The sequence below is a fragment of the Macaca mulatta genome, chromosome 15, assembly GCF_049350105.2.
Source record: "Macaca mulatta isolate MMU2019108-1 chromosome 15, T2T-MMU8v2.0, whole genome shotgun sequence".
In the NCBI taxonomy this organism is placed as follows: domain Eukaryota; kingdom Metazoa; phylum Chordata; class Mammalia; order Primates; family Cercopithecidae; genus Macaca; species Macaca mulatta.
Window position 1 is genome coordinate 117,331,216 of NC_133420.1, and position 20,403 is coordinate 117,351,618.

Here is a 20,403-nt window from a genome sequence, read left to right on the forward strand (position 1 = left end):
TATTAATGCTATTGATATGGCAGAGTCTTCTGAATAGTAGGACACGTCTCTGTGACAGCCATGGTTAGATGTGCTGGGTACAGGAAGAGAAGTCAAGGAGTGCCCTCACTGGGGGATGGTAGGGATGCTGCCCAGTTGTCCCCTAGGAGCTACAGAGCCAAAGCACTCAACAGGAGCTTGGCCCAGAGCAGTGCTTAGAGGCAAGGAAAGCCTACAGCATGCAGGAAAGGGGCAGGTATGGGACACAGAGAGAAGTCAGGTCCTTGTATGCTGCAAGTCCTTCCTCTTTGAGAGGTTATGGCTTGCCAAGCCAACACAGACACATACAGTGTCATGGAGCAGGAAGGGATTGGAATGGACCCAGCTACCTAGGTCTTTTCTCCTTTAGATTGTATTGATTTCATGACCCTGTAGTTTGCATTTATTTTTTACGAAACACTGAACTCAACAGGAATAAGTTCTTTTAGTCTACTTTGGCTAAAAACCATCTTTTAAAGTGTTAAAAAAAAATGGAACAGTAGTAACGTAGTAAAAATATGAAGCCCTTTCAGGACAGATCCAAACACTGGGGAGAAAATACGGGACAGGAAAAGAATATGAAAATTAACAAACAATCGTGTCTATCTCTCTCTATGAATGACAGGATTCCTGAGGTCATTTTTATTTCTCTCTCACTTGCAGACTGGTATAATTAGAAGAAGAGAGATCAAAATCAGGTTCTGGCAAACAGGAAAGCACTTCAAATAGAGTTGAAATATGAAATGACTTAGGAGTCTAGACTTTATGTTCCCAGCACCGGGTTGTAAACATGAGGCCGCTCAGTGGAGGAGTGACTTCCCAGACAGGGAAAGCAAGAGTTTCAGAGAGAAACACCCCGGCGATGAAGAAGCTTTCATCTTCTATTTTTTCTTCTTACATGTTTTATTACTGTGTATACCACTGGGTGACATGACTCAGACTGTAAACATATTGGAGAGACAGGAGGTGGTTTAAAAAATATATATTGCCTTTTATATCATAGGAAGTGATTTAAAAAGCTGGGCACACCAGATTTATGTGTGTGTTATGGTGATGATGCTTTTTTTGTCACCAGAGGAAATTATTTGATGAGGCTTCATTTGGTTTTATGAGGAAAATTGGCCTCAGAGGAGAAAGTGAGTGTTGCATTCTCTAATGGAGCTGGATTAGCCATGGTATCTTGGTCTCGGTTTCATGAAGGCTTTAGAATCTGTGCCCTAGATAAAAAGAGGTGATGTGCTACCTCACAGGTGGGATCTCAGGGATAAAATGTGCACGGTACTGCATTGGGAGCCATGGGTGATGCGTGTGAGGCAGCTCTTCATACAGTGAGAGGAGGGAGGTCATGTTAGCCTTTTTCCAAGGAATGTGAACAAATTGCAAAACTGGCTGCTTTGAGCTTCACCATATGTGTAACTGTACTGACTTTCAGTAGAGATTCTAGTGAGAGCTGAAATCATTTATGAGTTTAAACAGAAAAGAAAAAAAAAAAAGACATTAAGAGAAGAGGAGAGTCAAATGTTAATCCTGTACCGGTACCTCTGTGTGGTCTATTTTTCTGCCTGTGAGCAACTCCCCAGCCAAATCCAGGCTTGACTGGAAGTGCTGCACTTTGCCAGAAAATTATTTAAAAAGATGAGAAAAAGTAAAAAATAAATAAGACTGAAGAGGAATGAAAATGAGAACCTTTTGGTTTGATATCAAAACTAAAGTGAAATAACCAGTTGCACACAGTTGGTAATATTTCCTAGTTCAGAGGCCACAGCAATGACTTCTTAGGGATTTGTTCTCTCCAGGTCTTCTCCTGATGTCCTGTATCATCTGTTTGTTCATTCGTTAGTTCATTCATTCATTCATGGATCCTAAAAGGAACACAGGATCAATTTGCAACAAACACAGTCCCAAAATATTTCAATTTTTTTTCTATCTACAAGACTCACCTTACTTTATTTTGTTTTTAATTGACAAATAATAATTGTGTGTATTTACGGGGTACAATGTGATATTTTATACATTGCAGAAAGATTCAATAAGGATAATTAACCTGATATTCCTCACCTTACCAACTCTCTTTTTTTTTTTTGTGGGGAGAATGTTAAAAATCCTTTTTTAAAGCAATTTTGTAATATATAATACATTATTATTAGCTGTGGTTACCACATAGTGCAATAGATTACTAAAATTTAGTCTTCCAGTAGTGACATTTTGCATTCTTGGATCAACATTTTTTTTTCCTCATTCTTTCCTCTCTGTTGATCTCTGGTAACCACCTTTCTCCTCCCTCTTTCTATGACATGGACAATTTTAGATTCCATATATAAAAGGGATCATACTGTATATGTCTTTCTGTGCCTGGTTTAGCCTAATGTCCTCCAGTTCCATCTGCATTGTCAAGAATGACAGAATTTCTTTCTTTTTAAAGGCTGTATAGTATTCCATTGTGTACAGACACAATAGTTTCTTTATCCATTGATGAACACTTGGGTTGCTTCTGTATCTTGGCTACTATAAATAATGCTGAAATGAACTGGTAGTGCAGATAGCTCTTCAACATACAGGCTTCAATTCTTTTGGCTATATATCCAGAAGTGGGGCTATTGTATCATATGGCAATTCTACATTTAGTTTTTTGAGGAACCTCTGTATTAGTCCATTTTCATACTGCTATAAAGATCTGCCTGAGACTGGGTAATTTATAAAGGAAAGAGGTTTAATTGACTCACAGTTCAGCATGGCTGGGGAGGCCTCAGGATACTTACAATCATGGCAGAAGGCAAAGGGGAAGTAAAGAACCGTCTTCACAAGATGGCAGGAAGGAGAAGTGCTGAGTGAAAGGGGAAGAGCCCTTATAAAACCATCAGATCTCATGAAAACTCACACGTTATCATGAGAATAGCATGCGAGAAGCTGAGCTGCCACACAGCTGCAATGGAGTCCTCCACTGATGCTACTAGGAGCTCTAGAACTGGGATGGGGCCTTCAGAGTGTTCTGAATTCAGGCTAGGTGGCTGGGCTTTTGTATTCCTGCATCAGCATCATTGGCTGCTGGCTGCCCGCTCTTTGAAGCAGTTCCCTATGCTGAAGGCATTCCAAGACAGGGATGCTGCTGTGGGTCTCAGCAGCTGGGGGATGGGTGCATCAGTCCTGAAGAGGGAATCTGGACAAAGCACCCTTGCATCTCCTGCAAACACAGAACATTTTTTCATGAACAATTTCATGGAACAATGCCATATGGAGCATCCTTTGGGAAATTCTGCCTCTGGAAATCTACTCCAAATGTGATCAACACTCCAGCCCTCTAAAGGAAGAAATCATACCCTTGACTCTAATAGCAGTGATCAAAACAATGCTAACTTGTGTTAGCAGTGGCAAATCCGTACAGGTCTGCAGCAAACTCAATTCTTGCCGCCAAAGAAGAGAGAATTTGACTGAGGGGCCTAAGGCAGGAGAGACGAAGGCAAGTTTTAGAGCAGGAGGGAAAGTTTGTTAAAAAGCTTTAGAGCAGGAATGAAAGGAAGTAAAGCACACTTGGAAGAGGGCCACGCAGGAGACTTGAGAGATCAAGTGTGCAGTTTGACCTTTTGACTTATGGTTTTATACGTTGGCATACTTCCGGGGTCTTGTGTCCCTTCTCCCATGATTCTTCCCTTGGAGTGGGCCATCTGCATGAGTAATGGCCTGCCATCACTTGGGAGGGGAGCATGTGTAGTGTGTTTACTGGAGTTCTGCGCATGCTCACTTCAGGCTTTCTTCCCTTACCAATCAAATGTTCCTAGAAGGTCATATGCCAGTTAAACTCTGCCATTTTGCTTCTTAATGTGCACGCTTGACCCATGTCATGAGACCCAGTAGGATCTCATTTCGCCCAACTCCTGAGATCTTATTGGGAAGCTGCTGATAATCAGTTTCAGGTGTTTCCATCCACTGGGAGATTGCCTTTCCCTGGTGCTGGCTGTGACCAATTATTATTTTAGAAAGACAGTTAACAACTGCATGACCATCACCTGATGGTCACCTGACATTCCTGATTTGGGGTGGGGGCTTGAGGGAGCCCTCTCCTGCCTTGCTGATGCCTGACTAGCTGTAACACCTGGGGCTTGGAATTTTCTCCATTGCCATTTTAACAGATTATTCTTTCCCTAACATAAGAAGAAGCTAAGTAGAGTTATGATATATGAAACAAGAGAAGGGGCACAGGATGCCACACTTCCTCATGTATTAGGCTTGCTCACACCCTCTTCTTTCACATCCAGTTTGTCAATAACTTGTAATATCTTCTATGTCAATAATACCAAGACATTCTAACTCCCCACTTGTCTTCCCTTTTGGCCCCCATACACCCTTGACACTTTTGAGGCAGATGGGATGAGGAAATTTAATTCTTTGATAATTTTCTCAGTTTCTGCTATGGCTTTTGATTGATTTACATTTTTTTCACATTTTCTCTGGTCATTCTTGGCCATTTCTATTTCATCTGAAAGTTATCCATATTATCTAGGCAAGGTCCTAATAGAGAACCTCAAAAGGGTCAATGGAAGAGAGTTTAATAAAATGACAATTCACAAAATTGTGGGCAGGATGAAGGGAAGTCAACCTGGGAAGGTGTTATCTGCTGGGAAGGGGAGAGGAAACTGTTTTGGGAACCTAGGAGAACAGCTGCAGGAGAGGACTTCCAGGGGAGCTGTGCCCTTGCGTGGAGTGAGGGAGCTGTCCACAGCAGCTCACTGGGAGGGGACTGGAGAACAGTCCCTCCCTGCTTGTTGCTCCCCTCTCACACCTTCCCCTTGGCTGAACCTGAAGTAACTTGAAACCAGAGGGGTTGATGTGGCCCATATAGTTCAACCTGACACACAGCAGGGAGGATCAGAGGGGCAAAAGAAAAATCCTATCACCCAGGTCTTCATAGACAGTTGATTTACATAGAACTGAGTAAGGGCTCTCATAGTCTTTTTTGTTTCCTCTATATCTGTAGTTATTTTCTGATTTTGTCTGTTTTTCTCTTTTGAAACGTTTGTTTACCTGATGATTGACTTCTGTCTTGCTCTTTCTTTTCTCTTTCTTTTTCTTTCTCTTTTTCTCTCTCGTTCTCCCTTTCTAAATTAAAGAATTACTAATATATTTTCATGTCTTTAATTAGCTTATCTTTTCATTATTTTATAATTCATTAATTTCTGCTTTTATCTTTTTCGAGCCCCCGCTGTGATATTTAAATTCATTGCTTTCTACATATGATAAATACCTTTCTTTTTCTTTTTTCTTATCTTCTATTTTCTCAAGATTTCTCAATATTTCTGTGATGGTTAATATTAAGTGTCAATTTGATTGGATTGAAGGCTGCAAAGTATTGTTTCTGGGTGTATCTGGGTGTTTCTGGATGTTTCCAGAAGAGATTAACATTTGAATCAGTGGACTGGGAGAGGAAGACCCACCTTCAGGAAGACCCACCCATAATGTGGGTGGGCACCATCCAATCGGCTGCCAGTGCAGCTCGAAAAAGCAGGCAGAAGACGGTGGAAGAAGCTGATTTGCTGAGTCTTCTGGCCTTCATCTTTCTCCCATGTTGGATACTTACTGCCTTCTAACATCAGATTCCAAGTTCTTCTGCTATGGGACTCTTGCACTTACACCAGTGGTTTGCCAGGGGCTCTCAGGCCTTTGGCCACAGACTGAAGACTGCACTGTGCGCCTCCTTACTTTTGAGGTTTTGGGACTTGGACTGAGTCACTACTGGCTTCCTTTCTCCTCAACTTGCAGATGGCCTATTGTGGGACTTTACCTGTGATCGTGAGTCAATTCTTCTTAATAAACTCCCTTTCATATATACACCTATCCCATTACTTCTGTCCCTATAGAGAACGCTCACTAATACAATTTCCCTCTGCTCTCTACCGATTTGGAGGTAATACTTTATTATTTCGGTCTTTACTGGTTAGCTTTACATTTATAAATTTTATTTGTATTTTTAATAAAGCTTTTATTCTGCAATAATTTATTCGGCAATAATTTGATTTACAGAAAAGTTACAAATATAGAATAGATTTTTCTACCTCTCACTATTTTCTATAATGTTAACATCTTATTTACCATGACATCTTATACATTAATACCGTGTCGCATTTGTGGAAAACAAAAACAATCACCCACAACACTGATGCATTAGCGTTACTATTAATTAAACTCCAGATGATTTTTGGATCTTACAAGTTTTTCCACTAGTGTCATTTTTCTGTTCCAAGATTCAATACAGGATACCACATTGTATTTAGTACCCTTAAATTTTAATATACATCTTTGTTAAGATCTATTGGATCTAGCCTGTCTTTGAACAATACAATAAGGATCTTAACCTTGCCATCCCCCAATGGTTCACATGTTATTTTTGTTAAGTATTTTAAATCCATCTAGGTTTAAACTATTCTAAATGACTCATTATGTTTACTATTCATTTTACAGCTAACATTTATTTAGATTTAAATTTTAAGCACCATATTGGTGGATCCTCGGCTCTTGTATTTGCATCTTTCCTTTGGCATAACCTGCCCTCTCACTATCCTTTTTTATCCTCTCACACCTTTTTTTTTTTTTTTTTTTTGACATGGAGTTTTGCTCTTGTTGCCCAGGCTGGAGTGCAGTGGCATGATCTTGGCTCGCCACAACCTCTGCCTCCCGGGTTGAAGCGATTCTCCTGCCTCAGCCTCCTGACTAGCTGGGTTTACAGGCACGCGCCACCACGCCTGGCTAATTTTGTATTTTTAGGAGAGACGGGGTTTCTCCATGTGGGTCAAGCTTGTCTCAAACTCCTGACCTTAGGTGATCTGCCTGCCTCAGCCTCCCAAAGTGCTGGGATTACAAGCGTGAGCCACCGCACCCGGCCAGCACATCCTTTTAAATGTTTTTCAGTGCAGATCTGTGAATTATAAATTATGTCAGAATTTATCTGGCTGAAACGTCTTTTTGTGTTCTTGGTTAAAGAATAAAGTAGAAAATTTCAGCCGGGTGCAGTTATGCATGCCTGCAATCCTAGCACTTTTGCAGGCCAAGGTGGGTGGATCACCTGGGGTCAGGAGTTCGAGACCAACCTGGCCAACATGGAGAAGCCCCGTTTCTACCAAAAACACAAAATTAGCTGGGTGTGGTGGGTGCCTGTAATTCCACATAGTCAGGAGGCTGAGGCAGGAGAATTGCTTGAACCCAGGATGTAGAGGCTGCGGTGAGCTGAGATAGCACCAATGCACTCCAGCCTGGGCAACAAAGCGAGACTCCATCTAAAAATAAATAAATAAATAAATAAATACATACATACATACATACATACATACATACATACATAAAAAAAAAACTCTGAATATAGAATTTTAGTGTGAACACTTCTGTCTCTCAGGATTTTCGCAATATTCCACTGTCTCATGGCTTCTATTGCAGCAGTTTAATTATGTTAGTTATTCTTCATTTTCTCTTTGTAGGTAATCTCTCTTTTCTCTTTTGTTGCTTTAAATAATTTCTCTTTAACATTGTGTTTTGCACTTTTAATGTACTGTTCTAGGTGTTGGTTTTATTTATTCTGCTTAGGATTTATGCTTATTAAATCTGGGGATTCATGTCTTTCATCTATGTGAGAAAGTTCTTGGACATTATTTGAATATTGTCTCTATTCCTACTAGTCATATGTTGGACCAACTCAATTATCCTCCATGTTTCTTAACTTGTATTAAATTTTATATGTCATTATTTTTCTGTACTGTATTCTGGATAATTTTTTCAAATTTATCTTACATAATCTGCTGTTTAAATTGCACATTCACTTTTTATTTTTATTAAAAATATTTTCCATTTATAGAAGTTTCATGTGGTTCTTTTTTATATCAGCCTGCTCACTTAGATTTCATTTCATGGAATCTTTGGAATCTTAAAAATTCCAAAGATTTTTAAGATATTAAAAATCTTTCCTTAATATTTTTAATACTTCAAACCCACTTCCTTTATAGTTTATATAACATTGCTTTTCTGTTATCTGAAGCCCTTGAGGAGTTATCATCCTGCTCTGTCTACTACTTTTCGCCCGTGGTGGATTGTTTTCTCAAGCACTTTGTAAGTCTTAATGGAAGATGAGTTTCAAAGAGATTTTGCTCTATGTTTCTTTGTTAATTTCTTGGCTTGGACTTGAGACTATATATCCCATGTGTGTAGTTAAAATAAAAAATTTAAACTAGAGCAGGATACTGGCACAGAGGATTTATTTGCCCATTTGAACCATTATGGATATAAGCTTCCTGGTTATTTTGCTGGGCTAGTGGGGTCATTGAAGTTTGCATATCTTTCTTTCATTGGGTTGCAGCCCTTTGAGACTGTCAATTTTTGTGGGGGTCTCAGCTTCAGCTCCCTACCTTAGGCATCCAAAGACCTTGTGTACTGATGTATATTTTTGCAAACTCGAATACTGGCTACTTTCGACCCAGCACCCTCCCCTTTCTTCCCCGTCCCTTGAGGCAGATGTCATATCCACTTTAGCTTACTGCTCTGACTCCCTGCATTGTCATCCTGCTAGTTCCCTCCCCAATGAGTTAAATAATTACTGACTTGTGCTTACTTTGTATTTGTATGAGAGTCATGTCTTCTGAACTTAAAAAAAAGTCATTGTATCATTTATTGCATAAGGATTTGACTCAACTCTTAAAAGAGAGCTCTCAAGATTTAGTCTTTTGTTTTACTTGACATCCAACCTCAGAACCATCAAATTATTAATATCACCTTACCCTCATCCAAGTTTGACTTCAATTACAACATTTCAATGCCTAGGATAAATCTCTACCTCCTTTAATCTTTCCTGTAGCAGTGTCCATTGGAATATGTTTATATCAGGATATTACTTCCCTCTTCCTTTATTCATTTACTATTTATTACCTCATTTGTTGAACAAGATTGGAAAGTAAGCTCCTTTTCTGTCTTACCTGTGGTTCAACCAGCAGAGCCTATTACAGTATATGGCACACAGTAATGAACAATTAATAAATTTTGGTCAAATAGATAAACAAATGAATAGATGTGATCCATAGTACCAGACTTTATCATGTGCAAATCAGTGAAATAGTGGCTATTCCCAAGGACAGAGAGGAGAGAGACTTGCAAGCACTGAGTTCTAATTAAGGAATGCTATAATAGGGGGTTAGGTAAAGTATCATCAGTGTAGATGAAAGGCTTCATGGAGAAGATGGCCCTTGAGTTGAGTCTTGCAAGATGAGTAGAACTGGAGTAAAAGTACGACAGGCAAGGAAAAAGGCATGGGCAGATGCACAGAGAGATGGAATCACTCTAGGGACTGTATGGACCTAGGGCCCCAGTGGCTGCTCTCTGAAATACATACTGGGCTTCTCCACAGCCACATATATTTCCCATAGGCTGCTCCTGGCCAGTCACTGAGTGAAACAGGGATACTAAGACTGGCCCATTCCTGGGAGACATGGAATTTTTTTTTTGGCTGTCATTGCTCTCCAAAGGCCTTGCTGCAACTGTCTTAGAGTCTCCAACAGTCTGAGACATTTCTAGCAGACTTTCCCATCCCTCTTTCCTTCACTTGGGGGTCAAACTGCCATCACAGCCTCATAGTTCTTCCAGCCTTCGCCAACTCATTTTCTCTTCCACAAGTATTAGCCCTAATCAAATTCTACACATTTTTAATCCCATTTTGGTGTTTGCCTCCTGGCCATTCCAGATGATCACATATCACCTATGTCTTCTGCAGGGAGCAGACAGAAAAAGACACTACATACATTTATCTGGTTGAGGGCTTTTGATACCACTCTCAAGTTTGAGGCTTAGGCAGAGGGAATGCTAATGAAGATTTTAGAGGAAGTGAGATCTGGCTTGTATTTTAAGAAGATGATCATGATAAAGGCAGGAAGAGTGGATGTATTAGTCTGTTCTCATGCTGCTAATAAAGACATACCCAAGACTGTAATTTGTAAGGGAAAGAGGTTTAGTTGACTCAAATTCCACATGGCTGGGGAGGCCTCGCAATCATGGCAGAAAGCGAAGAAGAAGCAAGGCACGTCTTACATGGCAGCAAGCAAGAGAGAGCTTGTGTGGGGGCACTCCCATTTATAAAGCCATCAAATCCCAGGAGACTTATTCACTACCATGAGAACAGTATGGGGGAAACTGCCCCCATGATTCAGTTATCTCCACCAGGCCCTGCTTTTGACATGTGCACATGTGGGGATTATTACAATTCAAAGTGAGATTTGAGTGGGGACACAGCCAAACCACGTCAGTGGATTTCTGGGAAGCTGTTACAGTGACCTGGATGAGGCTTGATGGGGTTGAGATGTGTAGGAACAGTGAAGAGGTTGGCCTGACTTCACAGCTCCTGCAGAAGACAGTGCATGACAGGTGTGAAATTTTACCTTCTCTCAACTTTATGGAAAAGAAAGTAACCCCTATGTAAGTTTGTTAGAAAGGACCTTAAATGTGAAATGTTACAGAAAAATAATCACTCTGGGCTCCCTCCACTGTTATATCCAGGCATGGCCTCACCTACAGAGTGTGCCTGAAAAGCCACAACGGTTTATGCCTCTGTCTCTGGCCTTTCTTTTTTTTTTTTCTAAAGAGCAACTGAAAATGGAAAAGACCCTTTCCACTTCTGTGATTTTCTCTGTCTGGGGTCTGTGGGGAAACTGTCTGGAAAACAAATCCCCCAAAGGCTCCTTGTGTTGTGTGAATCCAAGTAGGGTGTGGTGTGGTGCGAGAGAGTCCTATGAGGGAGGCTCTCACAGGTCTCTGGAGGACAGCGTAGAAGTTCTGCATTTTAGATCTGAAAATAGAAGCAAGCTCAAGGAAGCAAGTACTGTGTATAATGACCGGACGTGGGGGTGTGGGTGAGAGGGCTGAGATGGGAATTGTAACAGGCATGTTGGCCAAGCCTGCTATAGTCCTGACTTCCAGTGCAGCTGTTCCCTTTATCCCCAGAAGCAGAGCAGAAGAATGGTGCCCTCGAAAACAGAAGGGTGCAAGGGCCCTTAAAATGCCCCTGGCAATGGTAAGTACAAGCCCTGCCATGCCCCGAACTAAACTGTCAAACTTTCAAACTTCCGGCTGAATGGGCACTCAAGGTTTCTTGCAAAGAGGGAGCAATCAGGTGCTTGGAGGGTGAGTTGGCACATTTGCCTTCAGGCACCCTTTTGAACTGAGGCCTTAGCAGCTTCCTATCTGAACAAACAGGAAGCCTATTAAAAATGCCCATTGTCCCCTCCTGCCAGTGCTGAAAGGACTGTTAAAAGACTAAATCCGCAGACCTCTTGCCAAGTCAAGAAACTCAGGGAGTATGCAGCTGCTGGTGCCACCTGTGTCTATCTAAGTCCAGCTAAGAGACTTCTTCCTCAGGGCACCCCCATTCTGGAGTGATGGATCCTACAGAGGCAAGAGCAAGCAAAGGCATTGAATGAGAAAGGAGGGAATGAATGTAGCTCATGGTTATCATTTGCTGAAAGTGCTCAGCTCTGTCCTCTTATTCCTCAGTTTCAGCAACAACCAGGAATCTGTCTCTGCATCCCCCACACCCCCCATCCTCTGAGATGTCCTGGCTGGGAATCAAATTCAATGTGAAACACCTGCCATCCACTGCCGTGCCACAAACACAATACGCCACATGCCAGTTTGTAGAGGGGAGAAGAGAGGGCTGCGAAAGAAGGTCTGTGATGTTATTAAAAAGTGAAGTCTTGCTGTTGGCTTCTCTCTGTCTCTCTCTCTCTCTCATACACACACACACACACACACACACACACACACACACACACACTCACTCCCCCAGGCCTCTAAAGTTTTGCATATGTCTCTGGCTACTCCACTGTCAATCAAACACTGAAAGAGACAGGCAGCCCGCGTCCTGGTACCCTCTGTGGGTAACAGGTGTATATGTAGGGGTGCGTGTGTGTGTGTGTGTGTGTGTGTGTGTGTGTGTGTGTGTGTTGGTTATGAATGAACCAACCCCGGGAAGGTTCCCAGCCTAAGGAGGGGGCCGACACCAGGAACATCAGAGGCTTAGACCAGGCTCTCAGACCCAACTTGGAAATGAATTCTGTCCCCACAGCATTCCCAGCGTAGCCGCAAGATGCTTACAGGCCTGAGTCCGCCGGTTGACCCGTCCATAGGGAATGGTAAATGAGGTGCGGCAGTTGCCGGAGGAGGCCTGGCACAGCAAGGCTTTGTACCTTTTGAGTACAGCAGCCTCAGGCCCTCGTGGGTGGCATCTGTGCGTGACAGCGCTTCCCTTGGCTGCAGGAGGACAGTCCCTGCTCCAGCATTGCCCTATCTCTCTCAGGCCTAAAACAGAGGCCCAGTGTCCATGCCACGCCACTCTAGCTGGATGGTCCGAGAGTCCTGCTGTCTTTCAGCCTAGTATCTCCCATTCCATCCATGGTGGGTGGCTCCTGGCCAGCCCTCCCTGCCCTCCTGGCCTGGCCGGACCATGAAGCAGCCGCTCCTGGCGGTCTGCGACAGACAGTGGGGCTCTGTAAGAGCAGTCTCCTGTGAGAAGCTGGATGTTATTCTATAGAAGGGACTCATTATTAGAAGACCCAGAGGACCAGGGGTGGCACCTTGGGCTGTTTTCTTTCTCTTCGGCCTTCATTTACTTACCCTCTCGGAAGGAGCACGGGCCACCGGCCGGTGCCCGCAATTCACTTGTCCTGGTGAAGGCAGCTTGACAGCTGCATAAATCACGCCGAGATACCACTAATAGGTTGCTGCCTGAGACTGTATTAGACCACCCAAGAGCAGCTCTGGCGGCCCTCTGAGGCCTGCACACAAATACGGTAATGCAAATGGCTTAACCCTTTGTTATTCTGCAGCACGCTGGAACCAAGGGGCTTCGTCATGTCCTCTCTCCCGTTCCCCAGGAACGGCCTTGGTCTGTTTCTCAGCTCTGCTCCCCACCCTGGCTTCTTACACCTCCTTTCTTCCCCACCCATTCTTCCAGTTTCTCCAGGCCTCAGCTGAGGCTTGTGCACCCTGCAGATAACGAGAGGAGGAAGGCCTGGCCAGGGCTGTTGGCTGAGGTGGAACGGGATTGGCTGAGGGTAAGAGAGAGGAATAGGTAGTCAGTGGCAGAGCAGGTCAGCAGGACAGTGGAGCAGGGTGCACGGGATTATGGGTCCAGGCAACGGCAAAGCCTGCTTCTCGGCCTGAGGGGGACGGTGGTGCCATGCATGCTGGGCACCGGGGTTTCTGCACACAGCTCAGTGACAGACACCCTGGCCTCTGTCCCTGACGCAGAAAGGAAGGAGAAGAATGCAGTGAAGGTGGAGAGGGAACCATGTCTCATTTTCTTGCCCAGTGGAGAATCAAACCAAGGTTCTTTCTTTCAGTCACAGTCCTCAAGTGCTAACTATGATGCTCATCCTGTGCCAAGTGTCAGAGACACCAGTGTCCCCGCTTTCCAGAACTCACAGCCCTGCACCCGAAGTGATAAGCCTCTGGCCAGCTGGCCCTCCCATTTCCAAGCTGTCCTCATGTTCTGCCTCTGCACCTTTGCCTCCCTGTGCTGGAGACTGCCCAGGACTGCTCCCCCTCAGGGCTGCTGCATTATTTGTTGGATCTACGAGGCTCCCTCCCACCCTTCAAGCTTCTGCTCTAATACCGTCTTCTCAGCCAACCTTTCCTAACCACTCTGTTTAGCACTGCAACTAACCTCCAAAATGGCACTCTCTAACCCACTTTCCTGCTCTTTTATTTTATCTTATCTCATGTTTTAAGAGACAGGGTCTTACTTTGTCACCCAGGCTGGAGTGCAGTGGCATGCTCATGGCTCATTGCAGCCTCAAATTCCTGGGTTCAAGGGATCTTGACACCTCAACCTCCTGAGTAGTTGAGACTACAGGTGCATCCCACCAAGCAGGGCTACTTTTCTTATTTTTTATTTTTTGTAGAGACAGAGTCTCGCTATGTTGCCCAAGGTGGTCTCCAACTCCTGGCTTCAAGCAATCCTCCCATCTCAACCTCCCAAAGTGCTGGGATTACAGGTGTGAGCTGCCAGGCCCAACCTGGCTTATTTTTCTTTACAGCACTTAACTACTTCCAAATATGCTACATCATTTCCTTATTTTGTTTATTGTGTGCCTTCTCCTACTAGTGGGGTAAGACTTTGAAGGTAAGAGCTTTGGATTACTCTGTTGGCCGATGGATCCTCGGTAACGAGAATATGGTCTCCACATGTAGGTGCTCAATACATGTTTGTTGAGTGATTAATTACTATAACAAAGGAATGTGCAATGAGCCATGGGGACCTGGGGGGACTCGTGATATATTAGCCCAGAGGGGCTGGGGAAGGAGGCATGAGTCCTGGGTTTATGAGTTCAGGGATCAGTCACCTTGTCAGAGATGCTGGAAGCAATACTGGAATTAAGGAGATCCACTTCCTCTTTGTTATCTCTTAGCATGACACCATTGGCTCGTGTGCTAATCTCCAGAACCCAGGTAAAGGAAATTTTGCAAATGTGATTAAACTAGGAATGTTGAGATGGGAAGGTTATTTTGGCATACCCTGGTGGGCCCAATATCATCCCAAGATTTTTTTTTTTTTTTTTCTGATACAGAGTCTTGCTCTCGTTGTCCAGGCTGGAGTGCAATGGCACAATCTCAGCTCACTGCAACCTCCGCCTTCTGGGTTCAAACAATTCTCCTGCCTCAGCTTCCCAAGTAGCTGAGATTACGGGTGCCTGCCACCACCTCTGGCTAATGTTCGTGTTTTTAGTAAAGACAGGGTTTCGCCATGTTGGCCAGGGTGGTCTTGAACTCCTGACCTCCGGTGATCCACAAACCTTGGCCTCCCAAAGTGCTGGGATTACAGGTGTGAGCCACCGTGCCTGGCCACAAGATTTCTTATAAGAGAGAAACAGAAAGATCAGAGAAAGGAGGAGATGTGACCATAGGAGCAGAGACTGGAGTCAGGTTGGGCCACAAGCCAAAGAACGTGGGAAGTTTCTAGAAGCTGGAGAAGACAAGGAAATGGATTTTCCCCTAGAGGCTCTAGAAGAAACACAGGCCAACGGACACCTTGATTTTAGCCCAGTGAAACTGATTTTGGACTTCTGACCTCTATAACTGTAAGATGATAAATTTGTGTTATTTTAAGCCACTGGGTTTGTGATCATGTGTTACAGTAGCATAGGAAACTAATAGGACATCCTCTTTATATGCTAAGCATTGTTTTTCCCTCCCCTAGGCTCGTTTTGGGTTTTGGCTCTGCTAACTTTCTTCCTACAGGTGGGCAACACTTATGCATCTTCGTTTTCACCTTTGCACACAACCTTCTCAAAGTGACAGTAGTCTGAGAGCTCTCTGTGTGATTCCTGGGGACTTTTTAAAAAGGAGTTCCTGTCATCTCCTCCGAGTTGGAATCTTGAGTTTGCGCAACCGCGTTTATTCCTGTATACTTATTTCTAAATGTTTCTTAAGCTTCTGGAAGTGCTCTCAGCAATTCCCAAAGGGATGCGCTTTGGTCTCTGTTGCAGGCGGGCCTTTTAGTCTCTGGATTATCTCTACTGGGATGGATACTCTGCTCTATTTCAACCCCTCAAACTGATGCCTGAGAATAGCCAGGCCCGGGTCCTGGCTGTGCCAGCTCTGTGCCACCACCAAAGGCGGTGGGGGGTGCGGGCAGGAGATAGATTCTGGTCGGCCATCTAAGCAGAGTTATCTGGGGGCTCCCCTCCTGCCAGCATCTTCTCCCTTCTGTCTCTGTCCTGCGTCCAACACGCATTTGCTGAATACTTATGAAGCACAAGGCTCCATCCCCACCATAAAATATGAAAAGCTAGGTGCAGAAACACCCCCAAATCATGTGTAGGTGGGATTCCTGCGGAACTTCTGAATGTAGTGTCGAGAAAATGTCGCTAGAGCTCAGGTGATGAATTTGCTTTGTTCCTTTGGAATACATTGGTTGTAAATCCCTTCTTTCTCTCTCTCTTCCTTTTTTTTTTTTTTTTTTTTTTTTTTGACAGTTAGGCTCTGTGATCCAGGCTGGAGTACAGTGGTGCGATTAATCTCGGCTCACTGCAATCTCCGCTTCCTGGCACAAGCGATTCTCCCATCTTAGCCTCCCAAGTAGCTGGGATTACAGGTGCACATTACCACGCCTGGCTAATTTTTGTATTTTTTGTAGAGATGAGGTTTTGCCATGATGCCCAGGGCTGGTCTTTAACTCCTGGCCTTAAGCGATCCACCCACCTCGGCCTCCCAATGTGCTGTGATTATAGGTGTGAGCCACTGAGCCCGGCCAACCTCTCCTCTTTTCAATCTGTCTTCTGTCTTTGTCTTCCACAGGGCTGGCCTCACTGTATACAGAGTGAGTGGCACTCAGGGAAGAACAGGAAACACAGCACTAGACTAGAAATGGACGATGCTACTCAAGTGCTGAATACTGAAGGCAGGGTGTTTGGAGCTAGACTTTTCATCTGTGTCATCAAATATCTATTACTTGAAATGTGACTAGTACAACTGAACCTGGTTATCAAATTCTATTTAACTTTATTTATTTAAACTTAAATTTTAAAAAGATACCTGCTTCAATTATTGGGAAGCTTTTGAGTATATTTAAAACAACTTGAGTACATACATTTACTTTTTCAATTGTACATTTTATGAAATAAATGCAGATGAAGTATTTCTGATGAAAATTTAGCGTTTAAGTTGAGAAGTGCTACAGTTTGAAATATTTTATATTCTTTTTCTTAATGAGAAAAAGAAAAGCGTATAAAATATTTCAATATTTTATGTTAATTATATGATGCACTGTTATTACTTTGGATTTATTGGGGTAAAATAAAATACGTTGTTGACATTAATTTCATCTGCCTCTTTTTTTCTTTTTTAAATGTGGCTACTAGAAAATTGAAAATACAATGTGTGGGTCACATTGTATTTCTATTGACCAATGCTGTCTTGCATAATCATTATTATCCTTTTTGGATAACAACATCTTAGCAAGACTGGTCACCCCCATAATAATGTGACCCAATTTTAAAAATAGAATTATGAGTTTAATTTTGAAAGATGTATTTGAATCCTTGCTGATTTTCCATATGGATTCCACTTTGAAGAGTAGACTAAGGAAAAAAGATACATTTTAGCTTTATATCCTCATAACATGTGAAACAAATAATAGTAAAAACTTAATAATCAAGAACAAACTCACCAAAATAGGCAAACAAAACACTCACAAAGGCTTTACCAAGACAAATGCTGTGCTCCTAATTGGCTTTAAATTAAATGCATCCTTTGTAAGCTTTCAGTTAATATACACGGAAGACGGCCGAGTCTCCTTCCACGCTGAGGGACGAGGATATTTGAAATGTTTCTTTACCCCTCAAAACTCATCTGGGACTTTACCCCTTCTGCTCCCCTGTTTTCTCAGAAGAGATGCCCATCCTTATTTATGATTTATATTAGTGTGTGTGCTTAGGACTTCTCTCTTCTATCCCCAAACAACAATAATAGCTGGCCTGTTATTGTAGCTGTCATTTTCATCACCATCACACTAACGACATGTTGCCCCTGTTTACACACACACACACACACACACACACACACACACACACTCCTTTGGTGGTGCTATGCAATTTTCATCTTTATCAAGGCATTCTCACAAAAGCTACCCGCTATCACTGTGTTGGCTTTAGCCTGATACCTTACACGTGGTGGATATACATATTGAAAGAGTAAATGAATGAGTCTAACAGAAACATCCTTCTTATTTGAAATGATCAGCCACCAACATAGTTAACATTTATTAGGTGTATACTGTGCTCTGTATGTGCATACAGTGTACCAATTTTTGTGTCTCATTAATATTTACATTCCTTGACTATTGTTAAAAAGTAAAAAAATAACATGCTGGCAAGGTTGTGGAGAAAAAGGGGCACTTTTACCCTGTTGGTGAGAGTGTAAACTAGTTCAATCATTGTGAAAGACCGTGTGGCGATTCCTCAAAGACCTAAAAACAGAAATACCACTTGACTCAGCAATCCCATTACTTGGTATCTACCCAAAGGAATATAAATCATTCTATTATAAAGACACGTGCTTACACTGTGTTCACTGCAGCGCTATTCACAATAGCAAAGACATGGAATCAACCTAAATGCCCATCGGTGACAGGTTGGATAAAGAAAATGTGGTACATATACACCATGAAATACTATACAGCCATAAAAAGAACAAGATTATGTCCTTTGCAGGGACATGGATGGAGCAGGAGGCCATTATCCTTAGCAAACTGACATAGGAACAGAAAACCAAATACATGTTCTGACTTGTAAGTGGGAGCTAAATTATTAGAACACATGGACACATAGAGGGAAACAACAGACACTGGGGCCCACCGGAGGGCAGAGGGTAAGAGGAGGGAGAGGAGCAGAAAAAAATAACTAATGGATACTAGGCTTAATACCTGGGCAATGAAATAATCTGTACAACAAACCTCCATGACACATGCTTACCTATGTTAAAAACCTGCACATGTACCCTTGAACTTAAGATTACAGTTTAAAAAATTTACATTCTTAACCGTAATAACAACACAAAGGTAACACAATCATCATTAACATTTATTGAGCACTTACTCTGTGCCAAGACTCTTCATTTCATCTTTTAAAAAATCCCAGGAGGTTGGTACTGTTTCTACCCTTTCCACTTCAAGATGGGAAAGTTGATACTTATAGAAGTTAAACAACTTGGCCGGGCACGGTGGCTCATGCCTGTAATCCCAGCACTTTGAGAGGCCGAGGCAGGTGGATCACGAGGTCGGGAGATCGAGACCATCCTGGCTAACATGGTGAAAACCCGTCTCTACTAAAAATACAAAAAAAAAATTAGCCGGGTGTGGAGGCAGGTGCCTGTAATCCCAGCTACTCGGGAGGCTGAGACAGGAGAATGGTGTGAACCCGGGAGGTGGAACTTGCAGTGAGCCAAGATCATGCCACTGCACTGCAGCCTAGGTGACAGAGCAAGACTCCACCTCACACACACACAAAAAAGTTAAACAACTTGCCCCAAATCAGCCAGTGAGTAAATGGAAGGAGCCACGAGACTTGAACCCATGAAACACTCGAACTATGTTTCTCTTCTCTTATGTGGTGCACAAAATCTAAACCCAGACCTGACACTCTCAATGTGACCTTAGTTCACAGAGCAATCCTGACAAATCAGAACCTCAAGCCCACAGTGGGGGCAGCGTGCAGGTGGATTTAAACCACAGTGACAGTGTGGAAACTAAACTGGTGTCCTGGACTAGTGAGGACCATGGGGCTCAGCAAAGTAAAATCAAAACCACGCCCAGAGATCTCCATGAGCCGGGGATGGAAGACACATGTTAAAAACTCCTTTTGTTGAAAATGAGCTCATATCCCCTAATTATGAGGCGTGAAAGTAAAAACACTGTCATAAAGGAACATCACTGGATTTAAAAGAAAAAAAAAAAAAGCAAATAACCAAAGGAAAAGAAAAGAAAAGGCTCTTATTTTTATAACATGGAATACTCACTTCTAAATACCTGGATAAAAAAAGAAACCTTAATGATAATGAAAAAATCTGTATGCAAAATGTTTCAACTCAAGAAAGTATAACAACGAACAATCATCAACAACAACAAACACCCCAAAGTAAATCCAAAGAAAATAATAAAGATAAAAGCAAAAATTAATGAAATAGGCAAACTTCTTAGAATTGAAATTTGATCCTTTCAAAAAACTCTCTCTGATAAGGTTCATTGGAGAAAACAAATAAACAACACAGGAAAGGGGAAATAATTCAGATATAACATTTTCAAAACTATAAGAATAGTAGAGCTCTCTCTAAGCTCACAATTTTGGAAACTTAGTTATTAAAGGAAAGAGGTATGACTGATCCACTCTTGCCTCCTCCACATCCCCTTCAACGACTTGTTTTTTCTGGACTTTTCATCTCAACTCAGAATATCCTTATTTTTTTCTTTTCTTAGCTGTACTTCCATGAAACTGTTGGAGGGAACGTGTGAGTAGAGTTGCCAAACCCAGTAAATAAAAATCAGAATGCTCAGTTAACTTTGAATTTGAGATAGGAAGCGAGTACTTTTTAAACAATATGCGAGTTCCAAATATTGCAGTATGGGACATGGGTATAGTAAAAAATGATTTGTTGTTTATCTGAAATTCAAATGTAACCGGCAGTCCTGTACTTGATCTGGTAACCATATCAAGTTTTCTTTTTTTTTTGAGATGGAGTCTTAGTCTGTCCCCCAGGCTGGAGTGCAGTGGTGCGATATCAACTCACTGCAACCTCTGCCCCCCAGGTTCAAGCAATTCTCCTGCCTCAGCCTCCCAAGTAGCGGGGATTACAGACGCCTGCCACGGGACCCAG